The following is a 6029-nucleotide window of genomic DNA, read 5'->3' as shown; positions in this document are numbered from 1 at the left end:
GGATAAAGGTTAGTCACAGAAAAGGTGCTGGAAGGCGGCCGGGAAGAGACGTTTGCTGGGAGTGGAGAGGCAGGGAGGGAGGGCAGGTTACCTTGCGGACCGTAAGGCGGGGCTGGGACCTTTGGGTGCGCACGCATGCCACAGCTTGCCCCAGGCTTGGCGCCACGCGCTGCTCTGGATCCCCGCGGTGATGTAATGGAGCTCCTCTGTTGGAATCTGTTCCTGGAGGCTCCCAGGACCGGAGTTCAAACCTTATCCCCTTGCCCCTTACTAGCAGTATGACCTTGGGCAAGTTGCTTTTCCGCTCCTTGCCTTAGTTTCTTTTTTTTCTTTTTCTTTTGAATATTTCCCCATAGTTACATTTTTCATGTTCTTTCCCTCTCCCCCAAATCCCCCTAACCTCCCCTTAGCCGAGGCACAATTCCACTGGGTTTTACGCGTATCATTAAGACCTAATTCCATTTTATTGATAGTTAGACTAGAGTTATCATTTAGTGTCTTCATCCCCAATAATATCCCCATCAGCCCATGTGTTCAATCAGTTGTTTTTCTCCTGTGTTTCTCCTCCCACAGTTCTTTCTCTGAATGTGGCTAGTTTTCTTTCTCATAAGTTCCTCAGCCTTGCTCTGGATCCTTGCATTGCTGCTAGTAGAGAAGTCCCTTATGTTCGATTGTACCACAGTGTATCAGCCTCTGTGTATAATGTTCTCCTGGTTCTGCTCCTTTCACTCTGCATCAATTCCTGGAGGTCATTTCAGGTCACATGGAATTCCTCCAGTTCTTTATTCCTTTTAACACAATATTATTCCATCACCAACAGATACCACAATTTGTTAAGCCAATTCCCCAATTGAAGGACATTCTCTCATTTTCCAATTTTTTGCCACCATAAAGAGCAGGGTTATAAATATTTTTGTACAAGTCTTTTTCCTTATTATCTCTTTGGGGTATAAACCAAGCAGTGCTATGGCTGGATCAAAACTTGCCTTAGTTTCTTGCTCTATAAATGATCGATTGGGATTAGGTGACTTCCACCATCCTTTCTGATGGGATTAGCAGAAAGGCCTCCTCCACTTTCCTCTTCATTCCCCCCCCCCAATGCCACCTTCCCAGGTACCAGCTGATGAAGACTGGGCTTAGAAATTTTTCTGAGATCATCAGCATTCTGAAAAGCAATATCATAATGCAAAAAATAAGAGTTGGAGGGAACTTAAGACACCACCTGCCATATATAGAAGGTAGAGAGTATGGAGTGTTCCAGGAGGATCAGCATTTCTGGTGAGAGGGTTTGCCAAGCTCTTTTCAAGGCCACTCAACCACTTTTTGGTAAATACCTGTCACCCAATTCTTACTTGTGGCTCCAAGCGGTGGACTGGCCTCAAACCCAAGTGAGTTAGGGAGAATGTCTGCCCCAAACATTGAAGACTGGAATGCCCATCTGGAATGGGCAGATGAGAACAATTTGTTCCAAAAGTCATGAAGCCAGCTGATACCAGCAATGTGGAGAGCTTAGAACTTTGTCACTGAAGATGCCAAGGGCCCCCACTGCATCCCAGACCAACCCAGTCATCTTGATTTTTGTCTTGTAATTGGACTTGCATGAATCTGGAAGAGAAAGTGAAGCTGCCATCTATGCAGTTCAGCCTCACTTGAATCCAATTCACGAGCAAGTGGAGGCATCATCCTGTGATATCGATGGGCTTCCTCCAAAGGAAGAACTAATAATATAGGAGGTACAGAGAAGGCTTTGTCCAAGGTGACATGGAGTTATTAGCAGAATATATGCCCCCCCCAAGTAAAAACAGAAGAAAAACAACTGCTTGATCACATGACTCAATGGGGATATGATTGGGGATGTAGGACTCTAAATGATCATCCTAATGCAAATATTAATAATATGGAAATAGGTCTTGATCAGTGACACGTGTAAAACCCAGTAGAATTGCTCATTGGCTATGGGAGGGGGGTGTGAGGAGGGGAGGGAATGAACATGAATCATGGAACCATGGAAAAATATTCTAAATTAACTAAATAAAATTAAAAAAAATATATATATATATATATGCCCTCTAAACCACCACTTTTCTTACTTTCTCATTTGTGGTACCATTTTCCTCATATAGGATTGTAGATTTAGAGTTTAAAAGTGTTTTAGAAGAATTCCAACTCCTCAGTTTTACAGATGAAGAAACTTGAGGCTCATGAGGTTATGACTTTGACATAATTAATAAAGGGCAAGGCTGGGCTTGGCAGCAAGGACTCTTGACTCCAGTTGCAACATTCTTTCCATTGCCCATGCTGCCTCTGTTTATGTTATCTTATTACATACTCTTATATTCTAATTGTTCACAAACATGTTATATAAAGAGCAACTAGGTGGTTTAATGGATTGAGTGCTTAGGGTCCTGATTTCAAATTTGGCCTCTGACACTTCCTAGCTGGGTGACACAAGTCACTTAACCCCAACTGCCTAATCCTTACTGCTCTTCTGTCTTAGAATTGATACTAAGACAGAAGGTAAAGGAAGTAACCAGGTCCTCTACATTCCCCCAGTTCCTATCATGACCTTATAAAAATGGACAGTATGACTTGCGTTTAAATATTGAATAAATAAATGAATGAGATGAAGTGGGAAGGAAAGAACAGGGAAAAGAGCCACAGTTGGGGAAGGTTTGAAATGAATAGATTTGGGGGTCTTAATTGACTTTGCATGGACTTCCGAAATTGTTTGGTGCTTCCAAACAAGTCTTAGACCCATTTCAAATCATAAAAATTAGCTGATAGAGGGTACCTCAAAATCACAACTCCCATTTTATATTGCAAACAGGCATGTTGCTTACAAGGTATATATTAGTAACATTATTTTATTTTTACAATTTCATTGATCAAGGATTTATTTGGTGTGCTAGGCATGGTGGCATGCTAGAGAAGAAAATCTTGGAATTGGCCCACAGGGAGTTTATAATTCCTAAATAGTAAGTGTAGCTCATAGTTTACATTTATACAGTTCTTCAAATACGTTACGTATTTGTTGAGGTACAGTGTTTCCACAGGGCCTGCCAATACCAAGACACTTTACAGTTGGCTTTGGTGTCAGCATGACCCAAATTCATTTGACTGAAGATGTGACACCAGACATCAGGGATGGCAAGAGGAGCTTGAAGAAAGGGAAGAAAAAGAAACAGTAGCCAGGGTTACCATAAAGCTATGCCTGCCTTCTCCACCACCTGATTTTTCAGTGCTTGATTTTTTTTTTTTTTAACATTTTAGTATTATTCAGAGACAGAAGAACAGCAAGGGCTAGAAAATTGGGTTTAACTAAGTTGCCCAGGTTACTCAGCTAGGAAATGTCTAAGGCCAGATTTGACCTCAGGTCCACTTGATCCAGGCCTGGTGCTCTATCCACTCAATGCTGCTCCTCAATGCTAGATTTTTGACAAGTGGCATCTCTATGATATTGTTAGCCTTTGAGATATGTAAGAAGCACTCCTTTTGAAGGCTGGTGTTGCAGAGATACTCATTTGAGACAGAACAATCTAGAATTTGGGAGCCTCTGGGACCATAGAGTCAAGGGTTGGGCTGTCTGATTCTCCCATTTAGCCTTGACCAACAGAATCACCAAAAGCCTTTTTATTACTTCTCAATCCCAGTGTGAATAGCCCATTGTGAGTTACCTGTTTATGGCATGCCTGCTCCCACTTCCCTGGGAGATGAGAAATTTATTAAAAGATTTGAAACTGTGAGGCTGTCTTTTTCTCACAATTTATTTTTTCCTCTGAGTTAGTTCAAGCTGTCAATCTCCTATGAAGTATTGTGCATAGCCAGTGCAGAAAGACCTATATAAACTCAGACAATGGACTCTGAGCCCATTTGAACCTTTTGGCTGAATTTTTTGCTACATGATTGTGCATACAAGACAAACTCTAAGTGAACACCACATTACAATGTGATATTTGCGTATCCTCCGTATGTGCCCCTTCCAAGTGCATATTACACGTGGGAATGACATCAAGGTCAAACTACTTTTCTTCTAATGTCATTAAATATCTTTGCTTTGAACTAATTGTGTCCTCTGGCATACACTTAGTTAAAGGACACTGGTGAAAAGATGGGGATCCATCAATAACTTGACTACAGAGTAACCTTATCTGGGGGAATCCTTTTGTAAATTGGAAAGTATCCCCAAGAACTACATAATTATTGCAGGAAAAATAACAAGGATAAAGCACAGATGATGTAGGTTACAAAGATTTGGATTTCAAAATCTTTCAACCCAGGTATAATAATAGCATGGTAATATCCTCCACTCCCAACCCCATAGTACAGCTTTCATCTCCTCCCCTGTCCAAACTGAGCCTGGGTAGGAGACAGAGTTGCAAATCACCCATGAATCAATCTTGTCAGGGGAACAATGGGTAAACAGTTCCAGTGCTGCTCATTCTAGCATCAGTTTCTAAGGCTCCTTCATACATCCAACCTCTTTGTTCCTCAGTTTCTCAACTGAAAAATGGGAATATTTTCATGCTACCTAACTCAAGGTTGTTATGAGGAAAGAAGTACTTTGTAAATTTTGAAAGCATGATAGAAATATGAGTCATTGTTAATGACATTCAAGGTTTTAAAATTGCCTTGGACACTGAGAGATTATATGATTTGATGAGGTGGGTCACACTGCCAGATCTTCACTGGTTAAGTGTTTCTTAGTTGGGAATTCCCAATATCAATTAAATTACTGATCTGTTTGTTATTGTTCTATTCTTTTAGTAATGTCTGATGCTTCATGACCCCATTTGAGATTTTCCTGACAAAGATAACTAGAGTAGTTTGTCATTCCTTTCTCCAGGTCATTTTCCAGATGAGGAAACTGAGGCAAACAGAGGGTAAGTGACTTGATCAGGATCACACAGTAAGTATCTGAGGCTGGATTTGAATTCCTGTCTTCCTGACTTCAGGCCTGACCCTGTATACACTATCCTACCTTAAATGCTCCAAAATCACTGATCTAGACCTAATAAAACAAGTTTTGGTAGATAACTTGGCTCTATAAGTCTACAGAGCAGGTCTTCAAGCAGAAAGAGCAATTTCTTTACTAGGGATTGAAGTCTACAGTGTGTGTAGCACTTGCACATACAGAAATAGGAATATAAAATCACAGTTTTGTGCCAGAATATACAATAGTAAGAAGAAAATATAAAAACCTCAGAATCTCAGTGGTAGAAGAGACCTCAAGAGGGCATCTGTTTCAGAGCAGGAAGCTACTGTGCAGCAACAAAACATTTAGATGGCATGAACTCCGTGTCAGGCACTATGCTGAACACCACATTTATCTCATTTGAGCTTCACAACAACTCTGGATGTGGGTGCTATTATTCCCATTTTACAGATAAGGAAATTGAAGCATACAGAAGCTAAGTGACTTAAGTCACACAGCCAGTAAATGTCTGAAGCCAGATTGTGCCTCCATGTCCCTCTGCAGTAGATACACTGCACCATCTAGCTACCCCAACATTCCTTTTTTTTTTTTTTTTTTTTTTTAACTGAATCTTCCAATTTTGCCCAGGCTGAAAGTGCAGAGGCTAATTGCTAACTCTGTTTCATCACTGACCAGCATAGCATCTTCGACATGCCATTTCTAGCCAGGGTCACTGTTCCCTGGATAACTCTGGTGGCCCCACCCCTCCTCCTCCCTTTCCCCATATTGATGCGGTACTTAATGAAGACACTCCACGGCATAGCCCTCTGCAGCACAGAGCTCCTAAACTCAAGTGATCCACCAGTCTCAGGCTACCTCAGCCGCAGAGATCCCCAAGAAGCATCAGTGTTCATCAAGCCACTGCTTAGAGACCTTTAGTAAGAGGAGACCCATCACATCCCAAGATAATCTATGCCACTCTTGGAAAGCTCATGGAGGATGGAGGATGTGTCTACACTGTTTCATCCTTGTGGAAGCTGAAAGGCAAGCCCCTTGTAATTCCCAAAGTGAGAAATAAAATTATGTGACACTGGAAAGGGGTGAAACTTCTGAAAGC

This window comes from Gracilinanus agilis, chromosome 2 (genome assembly GCF_016433145.1).
Source record: "Gracilinanus agilis isolate LMUSP501 chromosome 2, AgileGrace, whole genome shotgun sequence".
Lineage (NCBI taxonomy): Eukaryota > Metazoa > Chordata > Mammalia > Didelphimorphia > Didelphidae > Gracilinanus > Gracilinanus agilis.
The sequence above is the reverse complement of the archived record's forward strand: the minus strand, read 5'-3'. Positions refer to the sequence as shown.